At 33.6% G+C, this 25541-nt stretch overlaps 1 protein-coding gene across 4 annotated transcripts in view; it reads left to right on the top strand.

Moving 5' to 3' along the window:
* LOC106669883 (cardioactive peptide) overlaps positions 1-25541 on the top strand; it is a 28213-nt gene that overhangs the window by 1220 nt on the left and 1452 nt on the right. The window contains exon 1 of one of the 4 annotated variants that reach the window (XM_014399719.2): positions 8430-8442. The exons of 1 other annotated variant lie outside the window; for it this stretch is intronic. The gene's annotated coding sequence lies outside the window, so the exon portion shown is untranslated. Of the gene's footprint in view, positions 1-8429; positions 8443-20910; positions 20963-24831; positions 24920-25541 lie in introns of those variants that run through there. 2 more of the 4 variants (XM_024227386.1, XM_014399717.2) reach the window with 2 other exon arrangements.

Genomic DNA, 25541 nt, shown 5'->3' with positions numbered 1-25541 from the left:
GTTCTGAAGCACCAAACCCCAGAACTTTCATAGTAGAAGTTCAAAACAAACTTCAGATGTAACTGAATTTGATCAATTAAAAATTATCTAATTTATTTTGACATAATCTTGCCATATTACTGGTAATTTTGTAGTGTAAGAATTATATATTATTATCAAAAAGAGAAGGCAATATAATTTGCTTTTTTGTTTTCTGCATTTCTCCGGTCGAGCTGATAGCTTTAACCCTATTCGAAAACCCTAGTTAGGGAACTTGATTTGTGCACTACTAACAAATTACCTTACAGACCCAGCACTGAAGATGACGAGAAGCCGAAATGACAAAGATCAAAACAGCTAGGATAATCAGGCCAAATTGATAAAAAACGACCAACTATCCAATTTTCCAACCAATGAAAATTGTGTACAATATTTCATCAGATGGTATCAACTAAACAAAAAAATCATAACGCCAAAAAAAAAAAAACCTACACGATTTTTTTCTGTCATCCAATCGATTTGATTCCTTTAGCAAACCTTCTTTAAACAAGTGACTTCCTACTTTTCACGTTTAATATCATTCTTCCTTCCTTGAGCCAATATTGCTCGGGAGTCTTCAAAGACATCTTTCTGGCAATTGATCAGATATGACTTTAGACCTTGCTGTGGAAATTGGCGGTTATGATTGATTTGTGGGCGAAAATTACATGTTAAATTGATTGACACTAATTTTACTGGGTCCGTCTATTCTTGCTGTTGTGCATACGATCAGTGTTAAAGTTCGAATTGGTTTGAAGCCTCAAAACATTTCATCCGTTCACTTACTTAATTTTTTCAATCCAATTTTTAAAATTCTGAACTAAGCAGGACAAAAATGAATCATGCAGTTACTCCATCTTTGCTGGAGTTTTTCAAGGCACGTTGATAAGACCGCTGATGATCACTATGTATCTTTGATATTTGAAACCATCCTGGCACACCCTTTATATATTCGTCATTATGCAGTCTGCAAATTTAGTTAAATACTTAAACTATGCAATGGTTGCAATATGGTCAAAGGTTCGGTGTCCTCGTGATAGACTCGATTTACATTAGCTAAATTTGGCTATCTGCTACTGTGCCCTGTTTACCTCCCTTTGAAACGTCAGATTTACATCTACTCTAGTTTTTGTGGGAGACTTTTTAAATTTGATTCCCAGGAAGGCTGAGAAACACTTTTAGATTACCCCGCTTGTTTGCGCAGTATGCAGTGGGAATATTGTGTAATTGCCTCGGCATAAGACCTTTAGAGGTTATTTAGGGATTGAGACTCCGACAGAACGCAATCTTTCGCGGTGGGAAGGATCCTTCAAGAGTTGATTTTTAAAATAATTGCCCTAGCCTTTTTATCTGGAAGCATTTTAATGACTACATAATTTTTTTTAAATTGACGTGGACAATTACTTATTTAAAATGTTACAAAATTGTGAAATTTTACCTTTAGATCTGTGAGGGTACTGCCGGTAAACTGCTCATTTTCGATCATCTTAGTCCGCCTATATCCTCTGTTTTGACCAGCAATGATATCTAAATAACTCAGTGAAGAAAGTGAAATGTCGACATCCGACAGATTGACAAGAACTGCGCGAATCAACCAAACAACAAATGTTTCCTCTTTGTCAAACATAAGAGAATTGTTATTTCAGAAAATACATCAATTATGTTTAGTATAAATAATATTTGCTTACAGCGGAATAGCTCTGGCCATCTTGTATTATTCGGCGATTTTCAAACTGATGCTCATTTTTTATTCAAACACAACCGAATATTTTAACAAGCGTACTGTCAATATTTGCTCGTAAGGAAAAGTTTCTCCAAATTGGCTCGTCGAGACGGAAATTCGAAGGTACAAAGTTCATATGTGGAAGGCACACTCCATTTATGCAATGGGGTCAAATCAAAACAAAGGATTGCAGAACGAACTGAACGATTAATTACACTTTGGGTAGACTGGGAATCACTTAAACAAACACAGGTCTCGGTTTATATTTAAAACGTCAGATATTTTTTGTTATTTATGCACTTTTTCTCTTTCTTTTAGCGTTTTAAAATATATTTAATTTTCTCTATACGTTTCAATTTTTTGGCTGATCATTACTACACTGAGAGGCAAAAAAGTGGTCACCCTCTTTTTTTGAGTAAATACTTGGAACCGTTATAACTTTTATTGTTTGTTGTTTACTAGATATTTAAAAAATATAAGATACAGTTAAATTGAAAAAATTAAACTGTGTAAAACAATTTTAAGTAAAATGATTCTATGGAAACAATGAAGAAAATATTGAATTAAGTACGGATTATTTCCTCCTCTTGCGCTGATCACCGCTTACATTCGACGTGGCATCGATTTTATGAGGTTTTCTAAGTAGAGGTGGAATATTTTTATACCCCTTGAACAGCGCCATTCTTAATTCCTGCAAATTCCTTGGGGCGACTTTTAACCCTCTTTGACAACCAAAGGTGTTCGATAGGGTTTAAGTCGGAACTACATGTTGGCCTATCCAAACAATGAATTGAAGCCCGTTCTATGTAGTCACCAAAGAACTTATCCGTGTGGGGCTTTGCATTGTCATGCAGAAAAATAAAATCGCCAATTCTTGGCATATAAGCTTATTCTGATAACACATCTTCAATGTATCGCGCAGCTGTTAGAGAACCTTCACTGATGTTCAAGATTGTGCGACCTTCCGTAGAAATGTCTGCTCAAACGATAACACCTCCATGGCTTCTCCGGAGTGAAAATATTGCGGAGATATATCCCTCTCATTTTCTCCCTCTCTTGGCCGACAGAAGACTCAAATAAAATCTTGACCCGAACACAAAATTTTATTCCTATCTTGCTCAGACCAAGTGATGTGAAGAATGTCAGAAATTCTGGTCCATAGGAAGCCTTTCTCGCATCCAGCTTCTGACAGTCTTCGCCTTATAGTGCGTAAACTTCTTGAGTAACTCCATTAAAGTTCGTGATCTGATTGATCAATTAACATTTTTCAATTAATATTTATGAAAGGTATTGGTCGAGATAAAAAAGTCAGTGTCACGAGCGGGATTCAAACCCACGATCTTCGGCTAAATAACCCACTGCTCAACCACTTGAGCTATCGTGACTTCGATACCCTCGGACACTAACTTCCCATCTCAACCTCACCTCTCGAATTTTCCCTCCTTTTTGTCATTTTTCAAATGCCATATAATCGGATTGGATTCTCGGCGACAAATGAAATGGCCACGGAGAGCTTTTGTGAAGATAAGTAACCTCCAGTATTTTGGTAGCGATGGAAGACCCTTTGGACAGTTGCTCTGGGAATATTAAGTACCCTGGCCACCTACGCTTGACTTCTTCCATCTTCCAGCAATGCAATGATTCTTTATCAGTGAAAACCATTACCCAAACAAATTTAAAACTTAACAATGGTACAACCAAAAAAATCAAAGCACCGGAACGTTAGAAAGAAGCCTTACAGAAAAACCAACAAAGAAAAGATGGACGTCTTCAAACATTTAATTACAAAATCCAATGTGTGGTGATTAGTGGCCGATAGTCAATGATTATTCAGAGATCGATGCGGTCTGGTGTGATGTAAGTTTCAGAAAAACATTTTCTTTGTCGTGCCAAAGTTTTGATCTTTATTGAGATCATCTTCAGGGCCTGGGATTTAAAAACATTGTTTAAATTTAACAAATACAGGATGTGGAAACAAAGCGAATTTATACAATGCAAAAAGATATTTTTGTACTCAATAAAAGTATTTCTTCTCACTCGAAGTGTTTGTTTTCTGCGTAATTGTGCCATTCTTGTGTGTCGTGTTGAGAGTGCCAATGAGACATTGAGATATACTACAATTAATTAAGGTTTTCAGTTGAGATAAAAAAGTCAATGGCACGAGCGGGATTCGAACCCACGATCTTCGGCTTGATACGCCGCTGCTCTACCACTTGAGCTATCGTGACCTCGATCCACTCNGAGTGGATCGAGGTCACGATAGCTCAAGTGGTAGAGCAGCGGCGTATCAAGCCGAAGATCGTGGGTTCGAATCCAGCTCGTGCCATTGACTTTTTTATCTCAATTGAAAACTTTAATTAATAGTAAGATATTAATTGGTCAAGCGGACCACGAAACTAGTGAATTTAATAAGTTTAAAATGAAGTATACTTCACTAAAGCTCTCCGTGGCCATTTCATTTGTCGCCGAGAATCAAATTGATTACACGACATTTGAAAAATGGCAAAAGGAGGAAAAATTCAAAAAGGTGTGGTTGAGATGAGAGGTTGGTGTCCGAGTGGATCGAGGTCACGATAGTTCAAGTGGTAGAGCAGCGGCGTATCAAGCCGAAAATCGTGGGTTCGAATCCCGCTCGTGCCATTAACTTTTTTATCTCAACTGAAAACGTTAATAAGATATTAATTGGTCAAGCGGAACACGAAACTAGCGAATTTAATTGAGATATACGTTGGATTTTGAAAGGGTGGGGAAGGAAGTCGGGATAGAAAGACAGTTTTATATGAGGAGTCGACTTCTTTGAGGTGAAAGATCGAAACGTAGGCACGATAAAGAAAATGTTTTTCTACGTCACACCAGACCACATCTCACGATCACCGAATAATCAAAAAAATCCAATTGTAAACCCAAGTAGGAAATCTGTTTTATTTACCTCTAATCCTTTAAAACCGACCAAATATTGTTGTAGATAATCAATAGAGAATTGTCTAAGAGATAATAAAAATATTAAAGGTGGCCACATTTTCCTGTAAGAGTATTATTTAGGCTGCACAATTTGAACATGAGTGAGTATCAAAACAAAGCCTACCACCATTTTCCTAATTTTATGCATTGTTTCATTGTTCATTATATATTAAGTTTCTTTGTAGAAGCACGTTTAATTTTTCTTTGTAAAAAACTTGTGAAAACAGATTTCTGTTATGCATAATACATAGCATTCTAAGGCAATATTCCTTTAGTCCTTACATGGTTTTATAAGAAAAAGCCCTAGGAGAAATAATTAAATTTTACCCGATGGTGGAAGCACTCAATTCAATTCACAAAACAATTCGAGATTCCTCAAGTACATCCTGAATATAAGTTTCATAATAGAACAGGGAATAACAGAACTGTCAGAGTCTGTTAGGATAAAACCGCTGAGTGAGCAAGATAAACCAGGAATTTTAGTCTCCCTTCTTATTTTTTTAAATCCAATGGTAAAAAAAGAAGAATATTTCTCAGAAAATATCTAGGTGGGCTATCAAAATAAAAACAATTCAGGAATGTCAAGGTTCGTACTCATCCTTGTAATTTATTCCTTTAGGGTGAAAGTATATCACATAGAATCAATCTTTGAATAATATTAAGTATGTCAATAATAGTACTAACAATTAAAACCACAATAGGGCATACCAGATATCCATACCTTCTTTGCAGAGAAAGTCAGCTAGATGAAGCTGATAATAGAAAATTGTCATGCCTAGGATTCCATTGTTGGATGATGGATAGAACATTACATATAGGCCTTTCAAGCTTTGTTTCAGGAACTATTTTATACATAAAACACGTATGAAATTTACATAAAAATTTGATAATTTGGTCGGTTCGGATCATTTTGGTCTGCCTATCCTAGTTGTTTTCGTCGGTCATATTTTGATTCGGATTCTCGCCATCTTCAGTGTTGGGTCTGTTCATTTGTGAGCTGTGCTTCGCAAAACAAATTGTCAATATGGCGTGTCAGTTTCTGTGCCCTCTGTTTTTTTATGGAAAAAACATGTATAGCTTATTATGAATGTTTTATGTTAAATTTTATTTTATTAGGTTTCGTGGTTCGCTTGACCAAATAAATTCTTTTCAATTAATTAAGGTTTTGGTTGAGATAAGTCAGTGTCACAAGCGGGATTCGAACCCACGACCTTCGGCTAAATACGCCGCTTCTCTACCACTTGAGCTATCGTGACCTCTCGTGAGGTTTTTATGTTAAATATTTTTAGAGCGATATTTCACCTAATGTATTTATTAGCATAAGTGTCAATTAGAGAAGAGGTGGTATTAAATGGACCCTTACTAAAATGTTATGCTTTGTGAAAAGTCATCGAGTATTCCTTCCACAGGATTGAATTTAATAGTAAACAACTCGGGGTTTAATTATATATGATGTATGAATTAAAATAAGTTTGATTTTTACTTGGAGTTGGAAACTGATCTGGATAGTTTAAACCCTGGTTACAAATATTTCGAAGAGATCTTTTTGTTCAATGAATAAAAAGTTATTTTTGTAACCAATGCCGATGGTATTCGAATTTTTAATGGCATAATTGAATATTAAAGCAACGAGTGAATAAATAAATAAGTTATTGGAAGAAAAATAAATTTTTTTTTGTAATGTTAGATGCTGTGCCAAAAAAAAATCAAGTTCAACGTTATTACAATGCTTGGAAAGCTTAATATTTTCTTCTCTAAGCCTACATCAAAAATAATTGATTTCATAAGTGAGAAAAAATAAGGATGAATTCAAGAAAAACGCCCGAAAGTTTTATTTTATATCTCCGATTCTGATTTATTTACGAACGAATCTATTAACAACTAGACATTTTCATTAGTTCAAAGAGTTCACTGATTATTCTTTGAAAATTATTTATTTCATCATTTTATTTTTCAGAAATAAATAATAAAAACGTCACTTATTATTGAGGAAACTGATTACTATTTGAAAATTATTTATTCCATCGTTTTACGGTTAAAAATTAAACATTTTTCTTGTTGAATGTTTTTTTTGTGATACATGTTTGTCGTGTTATGTGTGTTGTGGTGTGTTTTGTATTATGTGTTTTGTAGTATGAATTGTGTTGTATGTGATGTTAAATGGAATTTGCAGTGTGTGATGTATGTTTTGTGCGTTCTGTTGTATATGTGTGTGTATATTGTGTTATGACTGTTATATTGTATTGAGTTTTGTATTAGTGTATTGTTTTGTGTTTTGTTAGCGTTGTACTCTGTGCTGTATATTGTCCGTGTTATGTTTAAATTTTATTGTAAGGATTGTGTGTTTGTTGTGTTGTTTTATTGTGTTTGTGTTTGTTGTGGTGCGGGTGTTGATATGGTTTTGTCAGGTGTATTTTCAGTGCGTGTTCTGGTGCGCGCGTATGGGTGTGTGTTGTGATTGTTGTGCGTCCTACTGCATGTGTGTACTGTTGAATTTGCTGTGTTATGATTGGTATTGTTATTAACTTATTTAATTGCATTGTAAATATGTCCTTTCAATTTAAAATTAAGTTGATTTGTTCGATTTTAGCTTGTTTCCGATCGTCATGTTCGTCTATCCTCGCTGGTTTTGCCATCCAGGCGAGTATTGCTGCTCTATCTTCGGTCGTTCGTCTGTGCGTTATTTTTTTAGTCCTGCTTTCCAAAGAAGGACAAATCAGTTACTCCAGATGGAAAAATGCCGAAACGCAAACAGAACAAAATAGCGAAGATAGGGGAACCAGAATAATCGAAACCAACCAAATAACTGTTTTTTTCACTTGAAGGCAAACCTCGAAGACCCACAATTGAACATTTGCAATTTGATTTCTTAAATTGTTCGATTGATTCTTGAAATTTTAAATTATATCTACTTCCAGTGATTTTTTCTAATAACAAAGATTCTAATTAAACACATCTAACGAATAATTAACACGACCGAGTTTTAAAAATTAGCTACCAACGGTAAATTGGTCAGATCCGTACCGGCTTTTCTCCACCTTCGGTGGTTTGTTTATACGTAATTTTGTCAGACCAGTCCTTATCGAGTTACAGTCCAATCAATGAATATTTGGTGACATATCGAACTACCGAAGATGGACCTGGAAACTCGCTCTGTAGACTTCGACGTCATTTTCAACAATTCATATTTTTTAGGAATTTGATCATTAAACTCGAAATACTATGTGTCATTATGTTAAAATAAGATAAAACTGCATATGACACATTAAAATAGCTTAACGAGATAAGTCTATATTTTTATTTCCTATGAAGTTTTAAAAATTATTTTAGTTGGAAATATTTTAAAAATTCATGGTTAGGTAGTTTTCTACAACTGCTTAGTAAATACTTAGTTAATCTTCGTAATATCAGCCTCGTACGGAGGGGTTAAAAACGCGTTAATGAGTTTCAGCGTCTTCTGGCAGCCCGTGTGCCCGGCTTAACTCGATCAAATATTAAATTGGCCACCCTCCAAAGTCGCATGGAAAAGTTTTATTAATTTAAACTTCGTTTTATTGGAGTAACGGCTAAGAATGTTTCGTTATAATTATCACAGATCGGGTTTTGAGCGGGGCGCGGATTTGAAGAAGAGGTACAGTGGAAAAGTGTACAGGGCTCATGCGCCGCCCACCCTCACCGAACCCTATATAAACCATCGGTACTGCATATTCACTCCCTGTACCTTAACATCCCTGTACGCGGTAAGTTTCCTACAAAATTTCTCTTATTTCTTGTTGAAATAAAAAAAATAAAAATTGTCACCAATTGTCTAACCGAAATGAGATTTTTTTTTCAGGACAGATAAACATGTTATTACTATTATTTATTTTTTTAATGAGCCATAATATTTATATTTCAAATTTTTAATTTTATTCTCAAATTAATATCTATCAGTCTTGTGTTTATCGAATTTTCAATTTAATAATTCAAACATATTCTACAAAAAAATTCACATTATTTGTAACATAATTAATCATTATGCATATTTATGTTTTTATGATTGCAGGATTAATTCAAATACTAAAAAATTAAACAGAAAAAATATTTAAATTAAATATTTAAAAAGAAAGAAAAAAACAAACGCATCAAATTTATGTATTAACATTGTTCTTAAACTGCTATATCAGCTACATAAATAATGTGCATACTGAAAAGTAAACAATTAAATTATCGCGATAAATAAAAAATAAAATTTGAACAGAAAGACAGATAAAAAAAATTGTATCCACAATATATTGTGATAAAATTACTTCTAGCAATACCAATTTTAGGACTGCTCTAAACAAATTTTGTAAGAACATTTGAAAAAAAAACACAGTTCTTTTGACAAGCTTTTGAGCAATATATATATANTATATATATATATATATATATATATATACACACACACAAACTTTATATTTAATTCAATTCAAACTTTATTCAGAATAATTGAATTGGTTGATAAAAATGAACATCTTCTTACAGTGCTGAAAAAAAAGAGAAAATTAATAGAAGAAAATGAATGTTTAATTTGCATTAAACATGAAATATATTATTTATTATTCATTAAACTTGTTATGCTTGAAACTAACTAAGTTTCAGCAGTGTAAGTATATTCACATTGGTTTACCTTGTGAATTATTAATAATGATATAGTTCTGATGAACTAGATGTATTCCTGGATTCTTAAATGAAATTTTACGAAAGAACTGAGTCTTTTCTTTTTTCTGAGTTTTCAAAATTGAACTAAACTTGAATTTTAATTCAAAGTTATAATATTAAAGGCTGAAATCAATTATATTGTGATAATGTCTGAAGACAGATGTCTGCTAAAATTTACCAGTTGTAAGCACCAATTATTAATTAAAAACCACAACTGTTGAATAGGAAAAAATTGCTTTAAAATAACGTTTTCTCTATTTTTAGAAATACGTCCTATTATATAAAAAATTATATTTTGATATTTTAGAGCATAAATAGTTTTGCTAAAATTTAAAAAGGATTTTTTTAACACATTAAGTTGAAAATTTTTTAGTGTGAAATAGAACTAGAAAGATTTTTGGAGGTGAATGAGTTTATTTCCGAAACTAGAATCTAAATAACTGATGAAAACAATTTTTTGAGAAAATGGTTTTTCCATTTGCGTAAAAATTATAAATCAAGAAAATCCATACATAATAATAATAAAAATAATTAATCTTGTTACAATAAAAAAGCTTTTAAAAATTATCATATTGAAACCTTGATGAGTTTTGAACAGAACTAAAAAGATTGACTTTTGATGGGTGTGTGCTTATTTCTGAAATAAGCACCTAAGCGAGATTAACATATTATTTATAGTAGGTACATTTCTATGGTAGACTCACCAAGAAGAACAAATTTTTTTTTCAGTTACGTACATTTGCATAATCACTAGTGTTTAAATAATAATATCCTGCGTGCACTAAAATTTCAATTCCTTGTCACACTATGGTGTTTTGGGTTCAGATTTGTTACCTAGAAGGAGGTAAAAGATTAAAATTTTGAAGCAGTCAATTTTTCAGTTATGAAGTTGAAAAGTTCTTAATATATAGATCTATTTTATTGTTAAGAATTAATTTAATTGTTACAATTATTTTGATAGTTGAAAAAGATTTCTATTGACAAACTGGTTTTGCAGTGATCCGGATTTCGAGTTGTAATCGCTCATCATACTAGCAAGTATGTACATATTCACTGATTGCACATAATCAATGATGACACTGACTACAATCTAAGTACACATAATTGTAGATAACGTGCAGTCTGATGATGAGCGATAACAACTATTTGACGAAAGCAGCTCCTCATCATTTTCTTGCATTTGTTCATACTTCTGATTAGAATAATGTACATATATTTAAACTAGCAGTGCATCTATAAAATTAGCAACTGTCTTCTTCTCCCTTTGATATTAATCTTATTATTATCTTTTAAGCCTTTTGGCGTTGCAACGAGGTTTATTTGAAGCTGCTTGCTTCAAGGGTGTTGCGGTGGTTTTGGTATGATAATACTCATTGCCATTTTGAGTTCCAAACAAAGTGTTGTAACCATTCTTTTGAGTGGTTTCGAGTTTGGGTTGTTTGTACCTTCTGCACGGGAGATTAAGAGGATTATTTCTAAATGGGACGAATGAATGATAAAGCTTTTATTAGAAAATGTTAAGGGCGAGCTGCCACCTAAGACGCGTTTAATGTAATGTTCTATGTGTCTTATGTTTGTTATCGGAGATTTTAACATGCCTAGCTCATGATAGCTTTTTGACATTTGCCCTGCGATGAATAGATTGTTCAAGAAGCGTAATCTTTTTTGGATCAAGAATTTCACAAGCGTTAACTTGAATGGGTGATTTCTCCTATCAAAATTATCCTCCTATGTTATTAATAATTAATTATTCCTTCAAATGTAAAAAAGATTTTATTATTACATCCCTATAGGTGAAGTAGAATTTTCAAAACAATTACTTTTATAATTTTTTTTTGATGTAGATACAATTATAAACTAAAAAAACGTTTTCTGTGAAATCCTGTTGCACGATAGTTGTTATTGTTAAAACGTTAAAATGTTTAGTTTTTTATCTTAATTTATTACATTAATTTATTTTCAATTAATTAAAGTTTTGGTTGAGATAAAAAAGTCAGTGTCACAAGCGGGATTCGAACCCACGTCCTTCGGCTAAATACGCCGCTGCTCTACCACTTGAGCTATCGTGACTTCGATACCCTCGGAACTAACTTCCCATCTCAACCCCACCTGAATTTTTCCTCCTTTTTGCCATTTTTCAAATGTCTTTATGTTTTTCAATTTTTTATCTCAACCAAAACTTTAATTAATTGAAAAGAATTTATTTGGTCAAGCGGACTACGAAACTTAATAAAATCTTATAATTTATTTTATAATTTTTGAATTGAATGTTTTAGAGAAAATCTTAAAAAATTTCTGTTACAAAGAGTTACGTCCAAAGTAACTCCAATTAAATCCAAACTTTGTTTTACAATGATTACTAGATTTTAAATATTTTTCTCTTTTTTTAGTAGTTATTATTTCCCTCAATTTTCCTCTAGTTTGAGCCATTTATTCGATTTTCCTATTCCAGCGCGAGAACAACGTGATCCAACCCGCCTACGCTTTATTTGAATAATTCAACTGAACCGTGAAGATTTAACATGATTTAAATTACAATTTAATAAGAGCTCAGTGAAGCATTTGACGAATAAGAAAGAAAAGTAGTTTAATTACCATCAAAAAAGTTAAAAATCTTTCTCTTTCGATTTGACAACTATCGTTTCAAGAAATGTCATGCCTGTTTTGTTTTTGTGAATAGTCTTTTCGCTTCCCTCATGCTTGCAAACGTTCCCTGTATCCGTTGTATTCTTTAATTATACAAGATTCCAATTTCAATGTGTCTATTTTTTAGGGTACAAAAGGGATTTGGGCCTATATTGTTCCAAGGCTTTCTTTTTTGTCTGCTGCCTCGTTGCCTGATAACCCTTTAGGTTCGGGGGCACACCTTAGCGTTAGCCTATTTTAGATCCCTGTTTTTTAAGAATATTTAGACCATTACTCCAGCTGTGAGTTGATCTCGCAGGTTTGAACGGTCTTGAGCTGCCTACCTATCTGATAGGAATATTACAGCTGCATCTTTGATACGTTTGGTATCCATGTGGACGTGTTGGCTAGAAATTCGAGTTGAAAGATGGTTGTGGTAGAGCTGAGCGCCATGTAGTGCTCGTAGTTATGTTTCTTTATGCCTATTCCCCTATCAAGCTCCATTTTCGAACCATCTGTATAACATAAAAAAATCTCCTGGTTTTGCTTCTTTTTAATGATTGTGTTGAATGCGTAATAGGTTTTTGTACTTCAAAGAAAGTTTCCGCCGTGTCAGTTATTTTAACTTGGTCGAAATTTTACATACTGCAAAAAGCAACATTCTTGATGCAAATTGCCAGTACAGTTTCTGACTACTGACTTTGGGGATATATAAATTCTCTCTCTCTCTCTCTCTCTCTCTCTCTCTCTCTCTCTCTCTCACACACACACACACACACACACACACTCACTGTGACTATCTTTCCATATATTCATATATTTCTATCTATTTACATATCTATCTTTTTTCTCTTTATCTCTATTACTCTCTTTTATTTTCTAACTCACTCTCTTTTATAATCCCTCTCCTTCTCTCTCTCTATCTCTCTCTCTCTCTTTCGAACATTAATATTTATACTTTAATTTTGTTTTATTTTTTAATTATGAAACGACCCTAATTTGTTAATGGAGGGTGAAAAATAAGGTCCTTAGACGTAACAAATTAAATTCCGTAATTCTTCCTTGGTTTAAAAATAGACTGGCATCGACGACTTTGAAAATAACCTTACTTTAAGTTTTTACGCCCTTCACATTGGAATCGTTTGACTTGCCTACCATCTTGCCACAAAAAAGGACACGTCCAAAAATGGATCGTTAATGCGTCGAAAACCATTCTCCAGGCATGAGGCACGCGAAGAGATTCATCAAAGGGCCATTCGTAAATCTAACAAAGGAATTAATGGAGGGCAACCGTAACAGAACAAGGATTCTGGTTGGAAACCCGACAAGGCTCTATAGCCTAAGATGGATGCACATGGATACGAGTACAGATACAGGAAACACTGTGCACATATTGTCAGGAAGAAGAGGAGACCGCGGAATTTATTTTATGTTTTTGTGACGATCTATGTAGGTGTAGATTCTGGCAACTAGGAGAGGAAAAGCAGCAAACAAGATTCTACACTAAGGAGCTGGCAAGGCAATGAAGGTAGATGACCTGACGTGAGAAGGCCTTGTGGGAGCCTCTGTTATCCCTATTCCTATTATTTGACTTTTAGAAATCAGCTTTGTTGTCTTTATAGCTTTCGTACGAAATTCCGTGAATGAAACTTCGTACTAGCATAAGTTGGGCACTTGAAATTGTGATTTATTTGCTTCGTTACAAAACAACTGCAACTTACATCATCAGGTTTCATCTAATTTCAGATTTGTTTTACTAATGCTTTTTATTAATTAATAAAATCCTGTTTTTCCCGATGGTATAAGTATGTTAATGTCGCACGGGATAATCGAATCGATTAGTATAATTGTTTTAGACTCGCCGAGAGAAAAAAAAAGTTTAATGGAAAGATGCTAACTAGTAAAAATCGGATTCGGAATCGGACCAAAGGCTAATTTAATAAGGCAGCCTTCTTGAACGGCAATCATATTTTTACCAGCTTAAATCCAATTGTAAAATTAGTTTAACGTCGATTCTGAATCAGGGGGGGTCTTTATAACCCCACGGTTGTTTTCGAGAGAAAAGGAAGATTAAAATAAAAGAACCTGAAACTTTTCAAATATGAGGGGATATCTTACAAGATACTTCATCTTCCAAGGTAAAAAAACCTTTCTAACCGAATCAGTAAAACATTTTACATAAATTCTGCTTTTCTCATTTAAGTGGGCAAAATGAGTTTTTTTATTTCTACATTTACATAGCACAAAAAAAGGGTTGAAAAAACAACAGATACTATACAATAAATTGTCGTTAGTTATAACAAAAAAATTAAGATTCCAGAAAAAAAGGTTCACAAATCCTGATAACTAATCGCTAAATCTCTTTGAAAAATTGAATGGGTGAAAGAATCCCCGGAGAGGATCAAATCCGCTGTCTTCTCCAGAGAGGTTCGTTTCAAGATCTTTTAATGTTAAAGTGGTATTATCAGCAGAAGCGTCATCGGCTGAAAGAACAGTCATAATTCAAACAATCGAAACTTCATGGATGTCGTTCAAAACAACAAACAAATACGGATAATTCCCCTGTGAGACTGTTGGTGCCGATTTGTTTCAGATAATTCTGCAATGTAAGGTTGTGGTCGGAGACAATCACGTTTGAGCTAATTACTTCGAAACTATAACGCTGTAATACACGATTACCTTCGTTCCAGCTATACACAATATACGACGTTAGAGGCCAATTTTACTTCTGTTAACACAAAACAAATATTTCTGAAACGTGATTACAATACTTTTTTTAAATTATTCTCAATTAAAATCCCATGGGTAAGGCAGAGATTGGAACCCCCGAACAGCTGGCAAAATCGAGTCGGAAGCCGTAACCACTCGGCTGCCGCGGTCCCCAGTCAATTCCAGAATATTGTACTACTGTTGTCTACATAGACGATAGTACGTTTCGGATATTTTTGAATTAATCTCATCCAAATACAATTAACTACGTATCAGTTAGTTCAACAGATTAGTACCAAATTACGTTTCAGATTTTTTGGACTTTAGTATGGAACTGTACTAAAACAAATTCCCTGGGTTTCAACTGTTCCAGAATATGTATATGATAGTAACATGTACCCAATTACGTTTCAGATATCTTCAAATTTCTGTACTTGACTATGTTTTGAGACATTTCTGAAGTATAAGCCATTTCACTTAGTTTCAGACAGTTCCAGAATATGCAATATTTACTAGTAATTTACGTTTCAGACAGTTCGAGAATATACAATTTTACTAATCAATTATATTTCTGTTAGTTTCAGAATATGCAGTATTTGTAGTAGTAGATAAGTAAGTAATTAGCTTTTTAATTATTGTAGTCGATTATGTTTTAGTCATTTCTATGCCGTGGTATCACATAAGCAAATTCAGTACGTTTTAGAGAGTTTCAGAATATGCAATGTTAGTAGTCAATTACGTTTCTGATAGTTTCCGAATATGCAATGTTACAGTCAATGAAGTTTCAGATAGTTTCAGAATATGTAATGTTAGCAGTCAATTACGTTTTTGATAGTTTCCGAATATGCAATGTTAATAGTCTATTACGTTTCTGGTAGTTTCAGAATATGCAATGTTAATAATCAATTACGTTTCTGATAGTTTCAAAATATGCAATGTTAGTAGTCAATTGCTTTTCTGGTAGTTTCCGAATATGCAATGTTATAGTCAATGAAGTTTCAGATAGTTTCAGAATATGTAATGTTAGTAGTCAATTACGTTTCTGATAGTTTCAGAATATGCAATGTTAGTAGTCAATTGCGTTTCTGGTAGTTTCCGAATATGCAATGTTATAGTCAATGAAGTTTCAGATAGTTTCAGAATATGTAATGTTAGTAGTCAATTACGTTTCTGGTAGTTTCAGAATATGCAATGTTAGTAATCAATTATGTTTCAAACAGTTCAAGAATATCTAATATTTGCTGTCAATTAAGTTTCAGATAGTTTTTGAAATTAATGTAGTTGATTATGTTTCAGTCATTTCTGCACTGTCGCATCGCATAAGCTCAGTTCATTTCAGACAGTTCATGAATATCCAACGTTAATAGTCAATTACGATTTTGACAGGTTCAAAATATGCAACGTTTGTTGTCAATTAAGTTTCTGAAGTATAAGATTATATAATCTCATTCACTACGTTTCAGTCAATTCCGAAATATAAGTTAATAATAGCAAGTTACGTTCCAAACATTTTTTGAATATTTTAATCTGTTCTGTTTGAAAAATGTCTGAACCATAAGATTCTCAATTCACTAACTATATTTCGGTATTCTTAATCAGTTCCGGAAAAGCAACATTAGTAGGCATATACGTTTCATTGTGAGATTTATCCGTAAGATCGGTTGAGTGATGAACCTGTAATTTTATCGTTGCCGACGATTTTGGTCTGCCTATTTTCACTGGATCGGCAAAGGTTGCGAAAAGCTGAAATGCGTCTGACGTCCAGCCCACCGAGAATACCCAAATGATCAGTAACGACCAAATTACATAACAACTAAGCGTTTGAGTTAGTTTCGGCTTTTTACGCATGATTACGCTGAACTATGCGGTTCCAAAATGTTCCAGTTGTAACCATTGTATATCAACTTTCGCGTTGCCAGAAAAACCCTTATTAACAGTTTATACCTATGCTCCCTTTATCGCAGATTGGGGGCCTGGACATATAATAAAATCTGCCTTCGAAAAAATTTGCATTTGTGAACTTAGGTTAATTGGCATAAATGATAGGGTTGCTTCATTAAACCGACTCCGAATGGAAGGACAAAATAATAAGGCCGATATTGTACTTGCATTTGATAATAACATAATCGATCTAGCTAAAAAACAGGTTTGTTTACCTTTGAGAGAGTAAAATTAATACAAGCCAACTAAAGTTACCAATAAAATGGGATAACAATATTTTCATTCCCTATGATTATAGTTATTTGGCTTTCATTTAAGATAAAAAGCGCGACACGAAAGTACCTAAAAGTCTTGATGAACTGATAAACAATAGCCAGCCATGGAAAATTATTTACCAAGATCTCCGCACAAGTACGCCAGGTCTAGGTTTATTGCTTTGGATACTTCCCTCAAATAATTCTACCGTCAGTAATGTTTTCCCTAGCCGAGCACCAATAATATTAGTTCAGTTTCCACTAGCTAACCAGTCCTTAAAAGCATAACAGAGTTGATCTTTAATCATGAGTCAAAAACAACCATCAAAAATAAGCAAAACTAGCAAATTAGATTTCATATAGTTCCAGATTTAGTGAATCGGTTTCAAACATTTTGGAGATATAAAATAATATATTTAAATTAATTTAATTACTTTGAGGTTATTCAGAACGCTTACTCGTAGCTAGGCTTTTATGATTGAGCATATTTCTTTGGTCAGAAATGGCCTTCCAAATGTTTCAAACATTTGTAAGGTAGTAACCGATTTACTGCGTTCCAGGCATTTTTTAAAAGAGCAATGACTGTCACCAGTTTTATCATCGTGTTTATTTTTTTAATCATTCTGTTCAGTGTTGGCCAGCTGTTACCAAATGAACAAGGCGTTATATTGGCACAATCTGTAAATCATAACGAGCAGAAATAACAATGTAACGCGAGGGAGTTGACGTACCAGCTAAATTCCGGATTATTCTGTACCATGTGGTTCCTAAATATAGCTTTTTCCATTAAAAAAAAATTACGTTTGGTTGCTCCTGGTCTCTTCGCGCCATGCCTAGGCCCACCAGGCGATTGCACTACCAGCAGAAAATCGCCATCATAATCCTACATGTTTGCCTAGTATATAGATCAATAAGACTTTTTTTTACACGTGTGGTGTTTATTGACCGATAGTTAATGATTATTATTGAGAGTGGGCACTCTCAACAACAAGAATGACACATCTACACGGAAAACAAACACTTTGAGCCCTGAAGATGATCTCAATAAAGATCGAAACGTTGGCACGACAAAGAAAATATTTTTCTAAAACCTACGTCACACCAGTCCGCATCTCACAATCTCCGAATAATCACTTTTTTTACATTTGACCAACTCGTCAGAGTATAGACATCTTGCGAGAATTAGCGGACCATCGGGCAATAGAAAGTCTGTTTTTACACAGCCATAATAACATATAATTATCGATAAACTACTCCTCTTTTATTTCTTTTGTTTAGAAATAATTATAAAAAATAGAACTGGTCTTTACATAATTTTTAACGTAGGAATCTGAATTGGAAGTCAACATTTTTTTCAACGTACGGTAGTCCCCAGGGCTAGGCAACTTTTTTTCAAATTGGAAGTATTTTCAATACTTTTTTAAGAAGACTTTACTTCAGGCACTTTTCTTGTAGATTTTGTTGTTTAAGAGTTATTAAGATTTGAAAAAAAAGTTCAAATTTTATTTATCACAAACATCATACATTTACATCCTAGTAACTTTAAGTAAATTACTAATTACTACTTCAATTACCTCCTAGTAACTTTATTAAATAAATCCTAGCAATTTAACTTTTCAAAATGGGCACCACCGATCTCCGTACAAAGCAAAATCTTATTATGCAACTAATTTCTCACTTTACGGAAGCTATCTGATGTTATGCTTCTACTACATTCTTTGATCCATACCTTTAAATCTTCCAGATTGTTTGATGGTGATCGGTACACCACTGTTTTAATATGTCTCCACAAAAATTCTAAGGGTGTTAGTTCTGGAAATCTCACTGGCCACTCGATGAAACCTTCTCATTCATCTTGAAGTGAAACGAACATCTAAAAAGTCTCTCATTTTTTGTGTAGTGAGGTGGCGCTCGATCTTGTAGAAAAATAATTTCTCCTTCCTCAAATTCTTCCACCGTCAATCAACGGGCAAATAATTTCTTCAAGGAGCTCAAGGTAATTTTCTCCTGTTAAATTGCCATCGACGAATAAAAGTCCTATGATATGGTTCTCCAAGATTAGAATTATCCCAATATCGGCAATTGTGACGATTCAATTAACCATTTTAAAAAAATAATTATTCAAAAATCGTGAGGTGCGGTCTGGTATGATGTAGGTTTCAGAAAAACATTTTCTTTATCGTGCCAACGTTTCAATCTTTATTGAGATCATCTTCAGGGCCTTTTACATGTTTGTAAATCCCAGGCCCTGAAGATGATCTCAATAAAGATTGAAACGTTGGCACGATAAAGAAAATGTTTTTCTGAAACCTACATCACACCAGACCGCATCTCACGATTTCTGAATAATTATCGATTAACGGTCACAAATCACAACACATTTAAAAAAAAGTTGCCTCATCACTAAAACAAATTCTCCGTATCAGACCCGGTTCAACTGTCGTCCAAAATTTCACAAATTTGAAGGCTTCTGAGTCATGTTCATTAAGTTCTTGATGCAGTTGAATTTTGAATGAATGATTTGATTTTCTTGAGAATATTGTGGACCGAACTCTTCGAAATATTATGCCTACTGGCGACTAGCTGGCATGATTGGGTAGGAGTTTCGACAAAGTCGAGAAGAACGTCCTCTACCATCTCTTCTGAAAGTCTATTATTCCCTTTAAAAGAAAAGACGGCAATAATTAATATATACCGTGTTTAAAAATTAAGTTTCTTTTTGTTACCTTTTTTTTATTAAAACGTAATTTTTCTCTTTTTATCAATGACTGTTCCGGTTTGTTCATATTTGTTGATTAGTTGCCTGATATCACACCTAACGACGGGACGATCCGGATGATTGGTGTTAAACAGGCGTTCCGATTCGTGAAAATTATGGGTGACTCCATAAAGATAAATCAATTCTACCACATCTTCCAAACATCTAGACTACCTCGGCATATTTTTTCCAGCGGAAACACAATCAACACTTAAAAAAATCAAAATAGCAGTTCTCTTTTACATTAGCTGGAGATGAACTGAACCAAAACAAATTATCTCTTAATTCCTTAAAATCAATTCAGAAAAATTATTCAATATTTACTCACAAACCAAAAAATTGAATCATTATAATTGCCGATATTGGGATAATTTTAATTCTCAAAACACCACATAGTTTCCGTGAATTGCGAAATGAATTTCTTAATAGGATTTTGCTTTGTACGGAGATCGGTAGTGTCCATTTTAAAAATTGAATTTGCTAGGATTAACATAATAATGTTACTAGGAGGTAATTGAATTTGTAATTAGTAATTAACTTAAAGTTACTAAGAGATAAATGAATGACGATTGATACAAATAAAATTCGGACTTTTTTTTTCAAACCTTAATAACTCTTAAACGACAAAATCTACAAGAAAAGTGCCTGAAGTAAAATCTTCTTTTAAAAAAGCGTAGAATTTAATTCCGTATTCGAAATAATACCTTCCCACTTAAAAAAATGTTGCTAAGCCGTGGTCAACGAACCGTACGTTCAAACAAACTTTTAACCAGATTATTAGATTCTACGTAAAAAATTATGTAAAGACCAGTCCTATTTTTTTTATTATTTCCAAACAAAAGAAATAAAAGGGGGTTAGTTGATAAATAATCACCCGGTATATTTGAATGATGTGTAATATTAGTTTTATGGCTTAAACGGAATATTTCTTGACTCTTTAAAAATAAGTTTTTTTTTAAATTCTGCAAAACTTTTTAAATTATTTCTGCATCTCACGACCTCCAAATAATAATTTTAATTTATATTAAGCGTGTTGGTTTATTTACATGATCACTCTGTAAGGTTCTGTTTATTGTACGTTTATTTTGATAATTACGTCTAATTTATGTAATGTTGTTTAACATTCGTGTAAAGCAAATTAGAATTTTACAATTTACTTTGTCTTAACTTTAAGATATTAAGTTCTTCATTAAGTTTATTTAATTTATCAAACTCTTTGCAATCTGTACTTTTTACAGGAAAACTCGGCTGCAAGGCAAACACTGCGGACCGGCTATCTCTTTTATCTAGGTACGTCAAAAGTCAAAAAGAGCAGTCCTATTTGCACTCTGATGTTTCGCTGGAAAATCCGCTAATTCTAAATTGTGTAGCAGTTGCTCTGAACCACTTGTCGGAAAATCGTTTGGTCAAATTGTTGTTTTAAGCACTGCGAAATTCGAAGCGATAGAAATCCTCTACGTCAAGTTGAAATAGGTTTGCACATGCCTCCGAGAATGTTTCTCCAGGAGCCTTTTCCAAATATTGCCCTAATGCCAAATGAACTGTTGCTATTTCCTATCTGCTGACCTTTCAAGCAGAAGTGCAAAACGGTTTTCACTTGTGTCCATCATTCGTGCATAGAAGAAAAACAAAAGAAAACTTGAAGCCAAAAAGTAGGTTTAATGTGTGAACTTGCTCCATGAGACCCCATAAAATAATAATAATAAAATTTAATAATTTATGTTATATACTTAAATCTCTTATATAACTTCTCAAACGGCCGAATAAATACATTATAGTACAATTATAATATTTACCAAAAAAAATGAAAATAAAATAAAAGAAACTAGAAGAAAAACGCAGAATAGCCATAGAAAAATACATTTACCTCATAGAAAAATTAAATGTATGGTACATGTACATTTTTCTTTTTAATTCGCCCTTTCATCCTATACCTGATTGGGCCTTAGAGACTCGAGGTAATCCATTAAAAAATAAACTCTTATTCCTAATCAGCCCATCTCTCTCTGCCCAAATTATTTAAGCCAATTATGCACCTTATACCTTTCCATAAAAATCTTTATTCAGTCAAAAACACACGGAAATATGTGAAAAGCTCGTGCCAGGAAACACGTTATTTGGGTGTCCATTGTGGCAATAGATAGGTTGTAAATATAATAGAAATTAGCAATGAGAGCTTTTTTTTTAAACCGACCCTTAAGTCTATTTGTCAGTTATGCAAGTTAATGACGACGTTTAAAACCTAAAATTCCTCAATTTTCTTTCTTTCGTGCTTGATTTAAGAGAGAAAGAAAGAGAAAACGAATGGACAGCCTTGATACATGATATTGATCTATGATCCGTTTTAAATTCTTTGTCCGTTTGGCGATACATTTTTTTCTCCAGTCGACAAGCGCATTTCTCAGAATTCTAAGAAAAGTACGGTTTATCCCAGTCAGATTTAGAGGCACAAGGGGCTTTAGTTCTCTACATCTCCCGAACATTATTACTCGGGGTCAAAAATTAAAAAATTAAAAAAATAAATAAAATGAACTCCTCGAGTGAAGTAGGTATAACAAAATTAACCGGTTATGAAGGCTCAGTTGTGAGAAAATGAAAGCCAAAAAGGAAACGATATCATTAATTCGCCATTAGGAAAATGAGTAGCTTTGCCGGACGCTAATTGTGTAAATACTGAGAAATGCTTTCATCTTCGACATCCCCGGCTGGAAAAAAAGCCCCTTAAAAAAACCTTTAAGTACTAGTTAACCTGCAGTATTCAAAAAGTTGTAAATTAATAGTGAGCTTATAAAAGAAAAAAACAAGGAAAGAAACCGGGTAGCTCTTTTCCACTGGTCGATAAACTTGGTAAGTACATAGGAAATCGTTTAACCCCTTCTGCGTTTATAAGTAAAACTGCCCATAACTGAGCTGTACTATGAGAAAATAAAAACAAAACAAAAAATCACTTACAAGTAAATAAAGCGAATAACATTAAACCTAAACAAGAATACTTACTTTAGTAAAACAAGAATAAAATTATATTTTGGTGTTGTGATGAAGAATGAAACTTCAATGGATTATATAATGCTCACTCTAACTATAAGACAACACTATTTGTATTTTTATTAGATAAATTTTGCAGTTATATTAATTCCTTCGAATATGGGTGATGTCAGTATTTTCATTGGTTTTTTCCATAATTTTATTGTCTTTAAGCTGCGTTATATTTATGTTATTAGAGTTTTTCCGTCATATTTTCTCTCAGTTCACCAAGGAGTTTTTTTTAGGGTTTGTAATTGCGCAAGTTTAACGATATTTCACCTACTTTATTTTAACCCCTACCAAGCCTTGTTTATGGTGTTCGGGGATGAGTTTTTGGACGAAAAAAATTAAAGAACACGGTTTGTTTTCAAGCGGGGGTGTCCAAGGGTTGATGAACGTCGTCGCTTAAATTCCAATATCGTACCTTCATCCCTGGCAATTCGCTCTACCCCCGGTGGACAAACTTCAACGGATTTCAAAACTTTGTGAGAGCAATTTAAGTACAGTCTATTAACTCCTTCGTCAAACGGTTGTGGGGGGGGGCGTTTAGAGGGAAATTCGTATACTTAATAAAATCCTCCTATTAACCAGAATTTTATTATGCAACAATGGAAAAAGCCATTGTTTTATTATGCCCGTCGTATCGGATTTTAAACGCTAGCTTCAGACTATGAAAACGTGAAAAACAATATTTACATTATTTGAAAATAAATCTTCTTTTCTCCTACGTCATTCTTCAACTATATCCTGTTGTACAAAAAATTGACAATTTAACAAATAAATACATCTGTACTTCAATAATTTGGATTGATATTCAAAATACTTTGTAGCAAATTAAGCTACTTATGTACTTTGTTTTAAATCATTATTGTATGATTTAACATACATATAAGGGAACACTTATTTCATAGCCTAAAACAAATCGATTTTACTTTTTTTTACTCCTCTCTCTGACTCTCTCTATTTCTCTCTCTCTCTCTCTCTCACTCTCTCTCTCTCTCTCTCTGACTCTCTCTATTTCTCTCTCTGACTCTCTCTATTTCTCTCTCTCTCTCTCTCTCACTCTCTCTCTCTCTCTCTGACTCTCTCTATTTCTCTCTCTGACTCTCTCTATTTCTCTCTCTCTCTCTGACTCTTTCTNAGAGAAAAAAATGATAAACTGTTTAGCATTCACACAACTCCAGAGGACTTATATTCCTCGGGATAATTGGGGATAAGCCCTGCCATTCACGCTAATAAATTAAATTCACACTTCACTGATACTTTCCAAGAGTGCTCGATATTCCTCGCGGTAATTGGAGGGTAAGCCCCTCGCTACTCTCTGTCTGTCTGTCTCTCTCTCTCTCTCTCTCTCTCTCTCTCTCTCTCTCTCTCTCTCTCTCTCTCTCTCTGTCTCTCTGTCTCATTCTCTCTTTCTCTTTCTTTTGTTTTAATGGATAAGAGACAAAAAAATAACATAATAAACATAAAGTTTTTGTCTATTAATATATATTAGTTTGATCATTAATTACATAAGAATAATACTTAGAGCAGTAGCAGAGTAATTGAGCTACTAAACACGTATCTTTATCATGCTAACCTTTCGACAATTATATTTACAAAACTTGATATACTAAATATTTTCAATATGTCTCTTCTATTACCATTGACATAGCTCACGGATGCTCTAGGATAAGATTTAAGTTGGAAAGTCAGCCTGGCCTTTTGTACCGGCACTTCATTTAATGGGTCTTCATACACTCGCGGGTTTTGATGTCATTCAAAAGCGTTTCGGCTATGTGCCATCTTCAATGAGGAACTTCCTTCAGTGATAAATGACTCGCAGCCCAACAACTTCGAACTTCATGTCATTTTGATTTCTTGATCTGTAGGAAGTAGTGAATGGCTTCGGACCTAAGAGATTACAAGTTGAAATTGCTGAAACCGATTTTGTTTAAAACCCGTAATATTCGTATTTTGGACACATAATACACACAATTCTGACTTGTAATTTTCTAAAGTAATACGAAATTTTAAGCCCAATCATCGAGAAACGCTGAAAAGAAGTAATTTTGATTATAAGAAAAATCTACGGGTTTTCCAAAATAAACAATTCTATCAGCTTTTAGGCAATTCCATTACGTCATGTTGTGCCAAAATTGTCTGAATTTATTAACAGTAAAGTCGGTGAAATTTTCTGGATTTTCCTTTTCAGAAGAAGAGTGACTTAGCTTCATTTAGCAGGTCGCGTTTGGAACTTATTGTTACTAGTAACTAATAATCCTCGGCCTTTTCCTTTTTATTTAAATGATCTCTACTTTCAAGGTATTTGTCCAGCCTGAGTCCTCAGAGTCGGATTGTTTTTAATTCCCCCAAGTACGTCTAAAGACCTCGTTAAGCGCACTAGAGAGGATTTACACAACAATATTTGTCCTTTGAAACCCGCAAGCCGCATTGTTTATTCAGAACCTGTATACTTTGTGTAAATAACATCCCACCGATGCAACCGAGCCCTTCATGGAATGAATTAGTCATGGAAGATAGGATTATACCACGTGGGAAAGGGGATTGTTAAATAATCAATCCACACGCCTTGGCATGGAATGCGCTGTGATTCAGGGGACAAAGCTCTTTTATACTTCTAAGCCAAAGAGTTCTTGTGGGTCTAAAAACAACACAATTTTAAATGTACATACCCAACTTGGCACTTTAAGATAAATAAACAATTTACATAATTATTCAGAGATCGTGAGATGCGGTGTGGTGTGATGTAGGTATCAGAAAAACATTTTCTCTATCGTGCCAACGTTTCGATCTTTATTGAGATCATCTTCAGGGCTCAATAAAGATCGAAATGTTGGCACGA

The sequence above is a fragment of the Cimex lectularius genome, unplaced genomic scaffold, assembly GCF_000648675.2.
Source record: "Cimex lectularius strain Harlan isolate CLEC.00 unplaced genomic scaffold, Clec_2.1 scaffold156, whole genome shotgun sequence".
Classification (NCBI taxonomy): Eukaryota; Metazoa; Arthropoda; class Insecta; order Hemiptera; family Cimicidae; genus Cimex; species Cimex lectularius.
The sequence above is the reverse complement of the archived record's forward strand: the minus strand, read 5'-3'. Positions and strand labels throughout refer to the sequence as shown.